Genomic DNA, 15,507 nt, shown 5'->3' on the forward strand with positions numbered 1-15,507 from the left:
CCAAAGACCTGAAAATAGACAAAGACATTAAATTAATACTTGCACCTAAATCACATAATGCCCTATTAACAGTCGCACCACCAATAATACAAGGAATAGTAAAACTCCTTGGATCTTTCAATTTTTGTGGTAGTTTCTTTTGCAGGATGGCGCTGCACTCTTCAGTCAAATTCACCGTCTCAAATTCTTCAAGCTTTCTCTTTCTTGCCATCACATCCTTCATGAATTTTGCATAGTGTGGCATCTGCTCCAATGCATCGGCGAATGGAATATTTATATGAATTTTCTTGAAGATGTCAAGAAACTTAGAAAACTTATCATCCAACGTTTTTTTCTTGAACCACTGAGGATATGGTAGAACAGTTTTTGGCACAGGCGGTTTCTCAGGCATAACTGCAGACTTGCTAGAATTTTTACTGACAGATTCTTCAGATTCAACCCCAATCTCTTCAACTCGATCCTCATCATCCAATACTTTTGGTTCATCTACCCCAACTTCCTTACCACTTCTCAAAGTAATAGCCTTGCATTGCTCTATTGGATTCACCTCAATGTTGCTAGGAAAAGATCCTCTCTGCTGATTTGTCAAGGCATTTGCAAGTTGACCAATTTGTATTTCAAGATTTTTCATAGAAGCACCCACATTGGTCAAGTATATCTCCATATTATCAAGTCTATTCTCAGTTCTCTCAAATCTTTTTGTGGACTCAAAAATAAAATTACCAACCAAATCCTCCAAAGATGATCTACCCTCATCCTTTTGATTATTGAACCCCGGTGGAGGATTCAATACATTATTATTATTTGCATATGAAAAATTCTCATGATTACGCAAACTAGGATGATATTGATTGGGTATAGGATTACCTCAATAGTTGTTGTAATTTTTGTTGTTCACATATTGAGCTTGCTCCACACTCTCAAATCCATCAGCAGAATTTACGGTAGTCGCCAGTGATGCTGTCTCAATAGAACTTTGATTCCCTTTGGCCAGTGCAGCCAACTGTGTATAAATAGTAGCCATCTGAGCAGTAAAAGCAGTGAATGCATCAACCTCATAAATTCCAGCAGGCTTTCTTATTGCAGATCTCTTACTCGGCCACTGATAACTGTTAACAGTCATTTGCTCAAGCATCTCATAAGCATGTTCAGGAAATTTAGAAAATATTGAACCTTCAGCTGCAGCATCCACAGAAATCCTCGTTGGGCCATTCAAACCATTGTAGAATAATTCGATCTGTTCCCAATCTGGAAAATTATGGTTCGGGCACTTCCTAAGAAATTCCTTGTACTGCTCCCAAGCTTCATACAGTAGCTCATAATCTTGTTGTTTGAATGTAGTGATCTCTATTTTCAACTGAACCGACTTAGCAGGCGGGAAATACTTAGCCAAAAATTTGGAAGCCATATCATCCCATGTAGTAATACTCCCAAGTGGTAGTGATTGCAACCAACTACGAGCATTGTCCTAAGAGAGAACGGTAACAATCGTAGTTTGATGGTGTCCTCAGTAACACCGTGAATCTTTACTGTGTCAGCAATATCCAGAAAAGTACCCAGGTGCAAATTTGGATCTTTAGTAGCTGCACCCCTAAACTGATTTTGCTGCACCATATTAATCAGAGCTGGCTTCAACTCAAAATTATTTACTGTGATATTCTGCCTAGCTATCCCAGAATAATGAGTATTGATCACTGGTCGAAAGTGATCTCTGATCGGCACCGGGGCATTATTAACAACTCTTCCTCTTTCTCTTTCTTCAGCCATTTGTTGCAACTCTTCTCTTCTATCTTTTTTCAAAGCTTTAGCAGTTTTTTCGATTTCCGGATCAAAGAGCAGTGAGTCGTAACTTTGGCTTTTTTGCATAAACTGCATAGACAGAAAAAAAAATTTTAAATTAGAACCAACAAAATGAAATAAAATGCTCTAAATCTAAATTAAGACTAATTAGCACAATTTAATATAAATCAAATAAAATTCACTCCCTGGCAACGGCGCCAAAAACTTGTTGCTTAATTTTGTGCCCGCAAGTGCCCGGTGTCAAGTTTTAATATAGAAAATGAGTCCAAGTCGATCCCACAGAGAATGAATAAAATGATATTGTATTGAATATTTGCAACTAATCAAATCTTAATCCTATGTAGAGCTACGAGAATGATTTGAGTTATATCAAACTAAATTTTGCAATAAATAAAATTAATTAACGACGAGTTCGCAAGACGAAAATTCAATGAGAGACAAATTCTAGAGGTTCGACATCACTTAACCATCCACCAAGTTAATTCATAAAGAAATCTATATCATAAATTCTTCTAGTTTATTAGCCAAGAATTCCTATTATTTTCTACTACCTCTCTCGAGTGTCAAGCAGAAATTCGTATTCAATAGAAAACTCAATATCTCTATTAAAGTTCAATTATTAAATCCGGTAAATAGCACAAGAATTCTTCTATGACTTCTATGGATTTATATGCCTCTCGAACAATATAAACACCAAAGATGTATTTTCCTATGTCGTATTCAAAATCTCCTCTCTCGAGTGATAGATTCTAAATAAAATATCATTCAATCTATGGCCAGTAAATTGAACGCAATCAATTCAGGAAAACACAAATAAACCGAATGAATAATTCTAATATATCAATCAAAATATCATCAACATAGATTTGACAAATAAGAATGTTACCTTGTACTTTTTGAACAAAAAGTGTTTTATTCACCTCACCTCTTTTGAATCCAATGTCAAGCAAATATTTCATGAGTCTTCCATACCAAGCACGAGGTACTTGTTTCAATCCATATAAGGCCTTCTTCAGCTTATAAACATGATCAAGATGATGTGGATCTTCAAATCCCTTAGGTTGTCTTACATAAACTTCTTCACTCAAAATTCCATTCAAAAATGTGCTTTTGACATTCATTTGAAAAAGTTTCATTTTCATGTGACATGCAATAGCCAATAATAGCCTAACAGATTCTATTCGGGCTACAGGTGCGAAGGTTTCATCAAAGTCCACCCCCTCAACTTGTGTATACCCTTGAGCTACCAACCTAGCCTTGTTCCTTACTATATTTCCTGATTCATCAGTTTTATTCTTAAAAATCCACTTTGTTCTAATGATATTACTGTGATCAGGTGGAGGGACTAAGATCCACACATCATTCCTAACAAATTTTTCAAGTTCATCATGCATAGCATTGACCCAAAACTCATCTTTTAAGGCTTCATCAACATTTTTTGGTTCAATACTAAACACAAAGCAAGAATATCTTACCTGAGAGTATGCGGAAGTCATGCACACTAACTCACTCATCTTTCGATAATCAACTTTTTCCTTTCTTTGGGTTTGCATCCTTCCTTGTGCATCTCCTATGATTTGTGAAGTAGAATGGTTTTTTTGAATTCTGCTTGGTACATCATGTCCAGCATCTTGTATTTCATCTTCAAAATCATCCTGATCTTCTGTATTTTGTTCATTCATATTTAGCGTTGGACTCAGTGTTGTGCTGGGTGATTTTTCAGGTGAGACAACACTAGTGACAACACTGGAATCAGTCTGGGGAACAACAATATCCAGCAGATCATCAATACTGTCTTCAATTGTTTTCCCTTTCAGTTCTGCATAATCATCAAATATAACGTAAATAGATTCAATGATAGTTCTAGTTCTCAAATTAAATATACGATAAGCTCGACTATTTAAAGCATATCCAAGAAATAAACACTTATCGCTCTTTGAATCAAACTTAGACAACTGCATCCTGTCATTCAAAAAATAACATATGCATCCAAATACATGAAAGTATTTAAGGTTAGGCCTCTTTCCCATGAGAATTTCATAGGAAGTCATAGTAGAACCTTTCCTTAAATACACCATATTGGATATATGACATGCAGTATTTAAAGCCTAAGCCCAAAATATTTTTGCAAAATTTTTCGAGCTTAACATCACCCTTCCCATCTCTTGGAGGGTTCTGTTTTTCCTTTCGGCAATGCCATTCTGCTGAGGTGTCTTAGGTGCTGAATATTCATGTGATATTCCTTCCTTTTCACAGAATTGATCAAACAATGAGTTTTCAAATTCCTTACCATGGTCAGTTTGAATCCTGATAACCTTCAAAGAATACAAGTTAGTAATCTGTTTTATTAATTTCTTGAAAGCTTCAAATGTCTCAGACTTTTCTCTTAGAAAACTTACCCATGAGTACCTTGAAAAGTCATCAACACACACAAAAGAATATCTCTTACCTCCACAGCTTTCAACCTCCATAGGTCCCATTAAGTCCATGTGTAGGAGTTCAAGACATCGTGTTGTCCCACAGTGTTGTAACACTGGATGTGACTCACGAGTTTGCTTACCTTTTTGACAATCTCCACATACGTATGGAACTCCAGAAGTTAAATTTGGCATCCCACATACAACATCATACTTGCTCAGTTTCTTCAGTGATTTGAAGTTAGCATGTCCTAATGCCATAAATTCAAATCATCAACCTTGGTGAATTTGCAAGCAATTTCCTCTCCAAGTTGATAACAGTTGTCCGATGATCTAGACCCTGTCAAAACACACGAATTACTCTTATAAAAAATTTGTCACAAATTCTTATCAAATTTAACATAAAGATCATCATCACAAAGTTGACTAATGCTAATAAGATTAGCATTTAATCCTTCTACGTGTAGAACATTGTGAAGCTTAGGTAGTCCTTCTACATTCAAGGTTCCTTTTCCAATAATCTTTCCATTTGCTCCTCCTCCATATGTCATTTTTCCTTTATCCTGTTCAACATAGTCAGAAAGATACTTCTTCAATCCTGTCATGTGACGTGAACTGTCACTGTCAAAGTACCAATGACCTGCAACATTAGTTTTCAAGGAAGTATAAACAACATTACAACTGGATTTAGCTTTTGGTACCCAAACCTTTTTCTCAGAATTTTTCTTCCAGGCAGTGTTCTGGTTCAGTGTTGGCAACACTTGTCTGGTATTCCAGTACATATAGTCATACCTGAGCTTAAAACAATAAGGCTTGATGTGACCTTGCTTGTGACAGTAATGACAAACAAACCTACGCTTCTTCGCTTTTTCCTCTAAACAAGAGCTTGTGTCTTCAATGGAATTGGCTTTTCCTTTGGAGTTGCAATTGGAACACTAACCGAATTACTGTTCTCTTTGACAAAAACAGTTTGTGACGAATCCCCAACTTCAAACTTGCTGTTTTGAAAGCTTAGACCATCTCTATCATCTTTTCCCATCATTAGAATTGAATCCAGTTTGGTCTTGCTTGAATTAAACTTTGTGAGAGTTGCATTGGCTCTTCCAAGCTCTTCTTTGACCTTGCATAGTTCTAAATCCTTTTTGCTCAGAACAACTTCTAGTCTTGCCACTGAAGCTTTCAGCTCACTGTTCTCCTTTGTTAAAGCAGAATTTGACTTGTTCCTTAATATCCAATCATTATGCAATTCTTCATACATCTTCTGAGCATTATCCCAAGAGAGTTTTACTTCACCAGCTTCCTGATTAGAGTCTCCGAAAACAGATGCATTCAGACAAAGTACCTTTTGGTCAGTGTTGTGGCAAATTGTTGTGACACCAGTGACAACACTATTTTTCTACTGTACCAGAACTGACAGTGCATTGTGAGTCTCTTCTTCTCCTTGTTCTGCACCTTCCTCATCTTCATCATCACTTAGGGAAGCACACATTTCTTTGTGAAGTCTGGTTGGGAACTCATTAGCATAGTGACCAAAGACTGTGCACTCATGACACTTCACAGGCTCAAACTTCTTTGAGATAGTCAGTGTTTTTCCTTCTTTCTGAAAGTGATTTTGACTCTTTGAAGGAATGGTAGTCTGTTCTGGTCCGCATATCCTCAATGGTTTTCCAACAGCAGGAGCATTCAAAACTTTAGGTTTCTGACCAGGTTTCTTATAATCTCTCATTCTCTTCAAGTAGTTACCAAATTGTTTGGTAAGAAGGGCAATGGAATCATCTCCTAGATCAGACTCATTGAATCCCTGTGTCAGATCAACAAAATCATTGTATGGGTCATTAGAAACTTGAAGTGCAATATAATTACCTTTGTCCTTTTTTCCAAAATTCATCTCCAACTCATAAGTTCGAAGTAACTCATCAATTCATCCAATCCCAGAATTGATGTGTCTTTTGATTCATTAATTGCACAAATCTTCATTTGAAATCTTTTCGGCAGTGATCTCAACACTTTGCTCACCAGGCGTTCATTCGAAATAGCATCACCAAGATCAATTGCCTCATTCTCGATCTTCCTCAAGCGCTATTCATAATCATCAATTGTCTCACTCTCTTCCATTCTCAGATTTTCAAATTGAGTAGTGAGAATCCTTCTTTTGGTTCGACGCACACTTTCGGATCCTTCACAGTGCATTTGAATTTTTTCCCAAGCCTGTTTAGCACATACACAGTTAGTGACCAGTGAAAACATGTTAGAATGAATAGAAGTAAATATAGCATTAAGTGCTTTGTTGTTCATATTAGAAGCAGCCGTTTCATCGGCGTTCCAGTCTGTTTCTGGTTTGAGGAGAGAATCTCCTTCCTCATTGGTTCTCCTTGGTGGATTCCATCCTTGTAACACACGCTGCCAAGCTTTTTCATCAATCTACTTGATGTAGACACGCATCCTAACTTTCCAGATAGCGTAGTTGGATTAATCCAAAATTGGAGGACAGCAGTTCCTGAATAAGGTATCTCCATTGTTATGTCCTGTCAAATACAAAAACAGAATCACACTTAGTATTGTCAAGTGAATGTCTCTGACGCCACTTGTTAGGTTTGGACAGTCTGAAATCACAGAAATACTTGAAAACTTTTCGATTGTGAGTTATCTTTCAGTGTTGTCAGCACTTCAAGAGAACACTATGAAGCAGAATAATTAACTAACATTAAAAAAAAATATCACAGAGATATTTATGCACAAGTACTAAGTACTTGTACGATGCCTCATGGCGAAATAATCACTAGAAAATCAAATCAGTTTACAAAACCCAACTAGTGATTGTTTATGACAAACTAATTTTCTCAACAGATTGAGAAAATAAATGACTTCCTAAAAACTAGTAAGAACTAGAATAATAAACCAATAGGAAGTTCTAAACCGAAAAACAAAAATCAAAGAACCACTTTCAGAACAATACTTCACTCGTGTGTTGTTCAGTGTTTCCAACACTACTCGGCAACACAACGTAGCAACGATGAATACTCCAGAAATTCTTCAACAATTCTATCTTCAAAGCTCCAGAATTTCTGCAGTAATTCTCTATGTATTTTGCTCTCTACGTTCACTCTCTTGTCTCTCGAGTTTTTTCTATTTCATTCTTCCTTCTGATCGGTCCATGCACTCCTATAAATAGATCTTTAATATGTTTCCATAAATAAGAACCTACAAAGCATGGAAACAATATATCATTAGAAATCAAATATTTCGAATAAAGATATAACAACTATTACCAATTTAAAACTTGTCTAAGAAAGACAAAACTCTAAATAGAGAAAACGAATGCAATAAGGAAACAATTTAAAAGACATGTGTACAACATGTTCTTTCAGGACACTAGTTGGAGGCTACTAGGATTGTAGTTAAGTTGTGCTCAAGTCATGGACTTTCGACATCTTCAGGCTAACAATTGAGAAAGATATAAACTTGAATCTCTAATAGTTTAGAGATTCAAGTATGACCTTTCTTGAGTTATTTATTATGGGGTACGTAATGTGATAGGATATGGCCTTTGTGATGAATTTTGTTCCAATTTTAGCATCAATCAATATTCTAAATAATTTTTAATTTTGGAACTCTATGATTTTTATGTTTGTGATATGATGTGCCTTCTTTTCCCTAACCCATTATCTATGACACCATAGAAGGCCACAATATTAGTTGTTATGGTGCGTATTTTATTAATCTTTGATGGATTATCATTGTTATTTATAGCGCCTATAGTTTCAGTAGCTTATTCTTCCCCATGCACTTTTGCTTATGAACATCAATTAAGTGCATCGCTTCAATGAATCAAAAGACAATCAATCAAAAGACATGAGATTGAACTCATAACATCTCCACTTTGAATGTCTCTAATGTTACTCTCAATTTTCTTGGTATTGTATATACTAAATACAAAATTCTGTCATTGATTATTGTTTTCGGTTTTTATTTTGATTTACATTATTCATTTAATTTTTATTATTAAAATTTTTTATAAAATAAATTAATCCGAAGGTGAAAATGTCATATCTCGACGACAAGAGCGACAAAAAATATTAGATGCATTTAATTTACGTCATTCAATCATTTTCTCTCTTTATGATATTTTCAGTTGATACAAAATTCTTTTAGCACTTCTTCAAACTCATGATTTTAATAATGTTTATCCACAAATACCTTAATAAGAGCTTCTCGTTGCTCCAACCCAACGCCATTTTTGGCGCTAGGTTGGTGCAACGCTATAGTGTTGCACCAAATTTTGTGCAACGCTGTAGCAACCCTATTTTAGGGTTAGTTGTTTTTTTTTTTAGATTTTAATTGGTTATCATAATATTTTTAAGTTTAATTACTAAAAATTTAATTATATTATTATGCAAATTTGTAACTATTTATTTGAAAAAGTTTATTTATTACAAAATTCTTAAAATAGATTTAATTTAAAATTTTAATTCATTAATATTTTTAATGAATATCGATATAGAAATTATTTTATATATTTTAATTATGATGTTTAAAAATATTTTGTGGAATAAATTAGTTATTGTGAATAAAATAATAGAGAATATTTCAAGAATATTCTATTTAGTGTAAATTTTAGAGTTGATGGGTTGGAGATCAGTTTTGAATTTGGTGTAAGAATTACACTATTTTGAGGTTAGTGTTACACCAAAATAGCGTACTGGATTGGAGATGACCTAAGAGACTATTTATTTAAAAATAAAAGTGTGTCATACACGTGTACATATAGATCATTACACACGCAATGCGTGTGCTTCGGTAGCTAGTATATATTAAAAATTTCTTCCATAGACACATATCAATCTCATATATCACTACGCGTTAATTATTTTATAATGTTTAATTTTGAATGCACTATTTAAAATTAAGATTTCATACATAAATTTGACACAATAATTCAAAAACATACAAATTAATCACAATGTGGATATAATTAATTAGTTAACACACAAAAAGATAAATAAAACACAGTTTTACGTTATTTATTTTACACAATAAATTAAAAGGATAAGAGTACATTATTCCATAGACATGCGTATCAATCTCATCTATCACTACACATTAATTATTTTTATAATGCTTAATTTTGAATGAACTATTTAAAATTAAGATCTCAAACTCAAATTTGACACAATAATTTAAAGACAAAACACCTCATTATACGACGCGGTGCCAAAATTTTCATTTATAAAACTGAATCGATCACACCTCTTATATTTAATTGTTATTATATATTTTATAATTTTTAGGAAAAATTGCAAATTTAGTCCTGTATATACAAACACTTTGAGATTTTGGTCCTCTATGTTTTCATATTTCAGTTTTAGTCCCGCATGTTCTGATTTTTGGCAATTTTGGTCCTTTTTATTCGAAAATGCTTACGTGGCATTGTACACGTCAGCTCCACATCAGCATTGAATTGGCGCCACGTCAGAAAAAAGACTAAAATTGCCAAAAAAAAATAAAGATAATGGACTAAAACTGAAATCTAAAAATATAAAGGACTGAAATCGCAAAGTGACAAACATACAGGACCAAAAAAGCAATTTTCCCTAATTTTTAATTAGATTTATATCTATTTAGTATTTCATGCGATATTTATATTTATTAATTAATTACTAAATATATAGATAAGGTATTTTTAATTTACTAATTATATAGTTTATTTAAAAAAAATCTATCAGTTTGGTCTATTTTAACTCAATTTATTTATGATCTTTAACTCAATCGTCAGCCATTATATTTTATATATCTATCATATTAAGAAATTTTTTTCATAGACACATATGAATTTCATATTTCACTACGTGTTAATTATTATTATCATGCTTAATTTTGAATGCATTATCTAAAATTAAGATCTCAAACACAAATTTGACATAATAATTTAAATACATACAAATCAAAATGTGGATACAATTAATTAGTTAACACACAAAAAAAAGAAATAAAACTCCGATTAAATTATTTATTTAACACAATAAATGAAAAAAGATAAGAAGACAACACAAATTTGACATAATTACACATATATACAAAGAAAATGGGCATTAAATATAAGGACACAATTATAAGAGGACAACACAAATTTAACACAATTACAATATGGATATAAGGGTAAAATGGCCACAATTAAACTCATATTTAATTTATTTATTTAACACAATAAATGAAGAAAATAGGAGGACAATAAAATTTTAACACAATTAATATAATATGGATACAAGGGCAAAATGAACATTATACAATTCAACTTCTCCTTTTTAATAGAATAGATAGATAAAAATTAAATATAAGGACAAAATTATATATAAGAAGATAACACAAATTTAACACAATTACAATATGAATATAAGGATAAAATAGACACAATTACAACATATTTAATTTATTTATTTAACACAATAAATGAAGAAGTCAAGAGGACAATACAAACTTAACACAATTAATATAATATGGATATAAGGGCAAATAGACATTATACAATTCAACTTCTTCTTTTTAATAAAAATATTAGATTAGATTAGATTAGATTATTTAGCACAATAAATGAAGAAGGTAAGAGGACAATACAAACTTAACACAAGTAATATAATATGAATATAAGGGCAAAATAGACATTATACAATTCAACTCCTCATTTTTAATAGAATATTATATTAGATATTAGATATAGATAACTGGTAGATGAGATCTTAGCACATGAGTAATACTCAAATCATGCATCCAATGGTTTGTATTTTTATACATAGGCGTAATTAATTATATATTATTGACGTGGCAAATCATGAGACATTAGATCTATTATTGGGGTAATATGCATATGCTAGGTTGAAATCTATCCATAGATAACTATTATGGTCATTGTTATTCAAATGATCTCTATATTTGTCTAATATATGATATCAATGTTCAATACTCTCGGATTCATAATTTTTTTATTTTGGAACAAAAAACTTACAATTTATTATTAGACATATATTGAGCCATAAACAATGTATATATTTGTGTTTACTTATAAAATTTAAATAAATATGATGTCATTTACTTTTCTTGTCTACTTATACAAAAATGACTCGTTAATTAGCTGTAAAAATAAAGCATGTTATTATTATTATTTAATAAATAAACTACTTTATTTATTCTAACCTCTTGAATCTATTTCTAATAATATATTAAAAAATAATTAATAATATATTAAAAAATGATATGTTATCTAATAACTTCATTATCCAATTGCATTTTTTTATTTTATGTATTTCTTCTGGTATGTTAGATGTAATTTATTAATCTTTTGTAACTTTTGAAAAGTATTAAAATTAATTACAACAAATATTTACTTACATGAAAAAATATATGTTATATGTCACATTATTTAAAATTTGATCACTTTACTGCTTTAGTCATACCCTTTTCATAGATGAGATCTTAGCATATGGGTAATACCCAAATCATGCATCCAACGGTTCGTATTTTTACACATAGGCGTAATTAATTATATATTGTTGACGTGACAAATCATGAGACATTAGATCTATCATTGGGGTATTACCCATATGCTAGGTTGAAATCTATCCTTTTCATATATCATCAATCTAAAAAAGTTTAGATATAATATAACCATTATTTTCTTCCTATATATATTTCTCTTCTGTTTATTACCAATTCTGTGTATATACTATTTTATTATGTTTTATCAAGAAATTGATATATACTTAACTATATGCGAGCAATTTAAAATATGTTATAATGACATTTATCTTCTTCTTCTTCTTCTTTTTCTTCTTTTTTTTTACATTATAGTATTTTGTTGTTTTACAAAATTCATGTTTTACTTTAAATAAAATTATTTACATCATACGGAGATCTTGATTTCAAGAAGATAAAATACCGTTAATTCATAATTGTATAAATAATAGATATCATTTAGATTTCTAATCTGAAATAAAACTTGTTACATATCTTAAGTTTAAAAAGATTTTTGTTTTCTTCTCCAATTGGTTCTCCTTGTACGGTTCCCCAAAAATCTGAAATTGTAAATTTGAGATGTTTTTTTTTTCTTTTCTCGGCTCTCCCGAGGATTGGATTTTGAATATTATTGGGTAGGAGCTGGGACATTCTTTTTTCTCTCGGGCTGGACAGGGGACACGACCCATTGTTTGATAAACAACAAAAATCAATTTAAATCATATAAAATATAATTGCCAGCAAACTTGGAAAGTGAACTCAGTATATTTATACCCTAGTCTTTCAAATAAATTTGGTTTTGAATTCTAAAAGCTTTTTATTTGACTCGAATGGTTACCACTATCATAATCAACAACGAGCAAAAACTCGTGACTTTACCACGAAAGTTGTTCTTTTTGAGATTTCACTAGGAGATGCACTTTACCCAACTCATTTTTTTCTTTCTATTTTCAATTAGACTACTAAAAGAATTTTGGGAATGTTCGCGATTCACTAAAAATTTACTTTAAGGTTGTCTCAAAAAAAAATTTACTTTAAGGTATTTGTTTCTTCTACAGCACAATTGACCATTTGACTTGAAATTATTATTTATTAATGACTAAATGCAACAAATATCAATATCATTTAATGGCTATATATCTGCCCTCACCCAACCGCGACCCTCCGGTAGTTAATGGTGAGAGCGCCAATTTTGTACAAGTGAAGCTGAATCGAACACAGGTGAGACCCCACCCCCAACAAATTTTATCTTTAAAATCTTTGGTTACAATCATTTGAATTATTCAATCAAACCACCAAATTAAAACATCAAGATCCCTTCAATCCCAGCGAACCCACCTGTGAATTATAATAATGATCACTGAACGTCATAAAACTCTCAATCTTCTTCTTTCGTTAACTGTTCTGCTTTCTTTGATTTTCAAAAATGAAAGTACTCAAGTGAGGTGTTTTGAGAGGGAGAGACAAGCTCTTCTCAAGTTCAAAGACGAGCTTGTCGACGAATTCGGCAGATATATTTACATAATTAATTATCTTGTTTGATAGTTTAATCATTTTCGGATACAAACGAATATATCATGTTCTAATTAATAATACATATATATATATATATATATATATATATATATATATATATATATATATTATAACTAAAACATAAAAAAGAAAGAAAATACTTGTGTTTATATAAATGTTAATTTATTTAATAATCAATATCATCACTTGTTTTTAATTATTTTTAGAGAGTGTTTGACGAAACTTATTAAAAAGAGCTTAAAAGCAGTTTTACGACCATATAAGTTTCTAGAACTTATTTTAAAAATAAGTTGTTAAATTGTTTGAATAAACTTATTTTAAATTTTAAACAACTTAAAGATGTTTATATGTTTAGTATTATAAGATTTTTTATTGTCAAAATTACCAAAAATGGTATAATTATATTAAAATAATGTTTCGAGTTATGCATATACGAAAATAATTTTAGAATAAATCTATATTAAAAAATAATTTTTTTTTAATATTTTACTTTAGAAAATTTATGTGATTTTTAATTTTTTTTAAAAAATAATATTTAATATTTAATTGGTGGAGGATATGATGGAGATTTATGAAAATGTTTAAGAATATTTTAGAGAGATAAAATATTAAAATAAGATTTTTTTGAAAAAAAATATCTCTCCCCTTCTTTTTTTTAAAAAACAGCTTATAAGCTGTCAAACAGCTTATTTTGACAGCTTATAAGCTGGTTTTTAAAAAATTTATCACACAATTTCAGAGTTTAAAAGCTCTAAAATAGATTATATGCTATTTGAAAGAGCTTTTAAGCTCTGTCAAACACCCTCTAATCACAAATGATCTTTTCCAATGATAGCTAGAAAAATCATTAAAAAAAATTGCGAATGATACATTATTATTTCGCTTCTACGAAATTAACATTTCCGGTTTTTGGCATTTCCGATTAAACATCATGATTTCCGGAATTGATAAAACTATAAAATTTATACGCATCTGTCACAAATTTTTTGTTTTGTTTTTTTTTAAAAAAAAAAAAAAAAAAACTTTTTGCTCTTCACAGAACGACTACTTCTTGAAGTTGTGTTGAAAACTTATTAATTTTCATAATTATTTTCGTTTTCAAAACAATGTTATTTTCTACCTTCGCTAATTAAAATTAATATTTTGTTATGTAATTTTTTTCAAAATTTAATATAAAAATAAAAATAAAAAATAATTATTTTTATTTTTAGTGAAAGGTTTTTTTTTCTTTTTAAATTAATTCATAACGTTTAACCTTTTAAAACTTTGACATTGACATTAATTATGGTAATTATAAATTATACATAACATTTAATCATTTAATTGAAATGATGATGATCTCATTTGGTATTTCATTTATTTAATTCAATGTGTTGTGTTGGGATTTACTTGCAAACTTAGGTGTTGTGGTTTTCTATTTTATTTTGGGAGTTGATATTTACACTCCATTTTGTGTTATTTACACTCCACTTCATGTGTAAAATGGAGTGAAAATTTATTCACAAATGGAGTGCAAATAACAAAAATTGGAGTGTAAATATCAACTCTCTTTATTTTAGATGCTAAGTTTTGATATTCAGAACATTGAAGTTGGGTATCCGCTTTTATTTTTTCCCTTTGCTGATTATTATTTTGGGTGCATGTAATTTTTTGAATCCACTTTTATCCTTGCTCTCCTAAGGTCTCCTCCTGTTTGTATTTTTTGTATAAATATATTTAAATGACTCTCCATTCTAAATGAATTTCAATTTATCTATCCATGGGTTGAAAAAAAATTTATTTTGGTATTTTAGCAAACACACAAATGCTTCAAAATGTATCTCAAAAAATAGTAGAATAATTCAATCAACTGTTGCTAACAATTTTCTTATAACATAGAGTTAATTTTTTTGAAATGGTGGACTGGTTGGTTTGACAGATCTGATTCAATCTAGATATGGTGGATGGTGTCTATCTGGTTCAATTGGATGTCTAACTGGTCATATTTCTTAATTATAATTCTTAATTTTTTATATTTGTACAAAGTGATAAATACGAAAGTTGTATGATCTCTTTGTTTTGGGTTTTCATAGAATCAAGAACCTAGAACTTTAAAGTTCGTATGAGATATATATATGCTCGAAATACGATAATGTATTCATGCTTGAAGTACTCTTTTTTCATCCTATACAAAACCAACAAATTCATCGTGATTTATCAGCTTTTTAATCTCCAATTAAAACTTTTATTTGTGGAGATAGTCGTCTTA

At 30.7% G+C, this 15,507-nt stretch overlaps 1 non-coding gene across 1 annotated transcript; it reads left to right on the forward strand.

Annotated features, from left to right (window-relative positions):
* The first annotated feature begins 1,253 nt into the window (after positions 1-1,253).
* LOC140869970 (small nucleolar RNA R71) lies at positions 1,254-1,359 on the forward strand. Its single transcript, XR_012146956.1, has one exon. It is a non-coding gene; the product is annotated as a small nucleolar RNA R71 (small nucleolar RNA).
* The last annotated feature ends 14,148 nt before the right edge of the window (positions 1,360-15,507 follow it).

Source organism: Henckelia pumila, chromosome 4 (assembly GCF_033568475.1).
Source record: "Henckelia pumila isolate YLH828 chromosome 4, ASM3356847v2, whole genome shotgun sequence".
NCBI classification, from domain to species: domain Eukaryota; kingdom Viridiplantae; phylum Streptophyta; class Magnoliopsida; order Lamiales; family Gesneriaceae; genus Henckelia; species Henckelia pumila.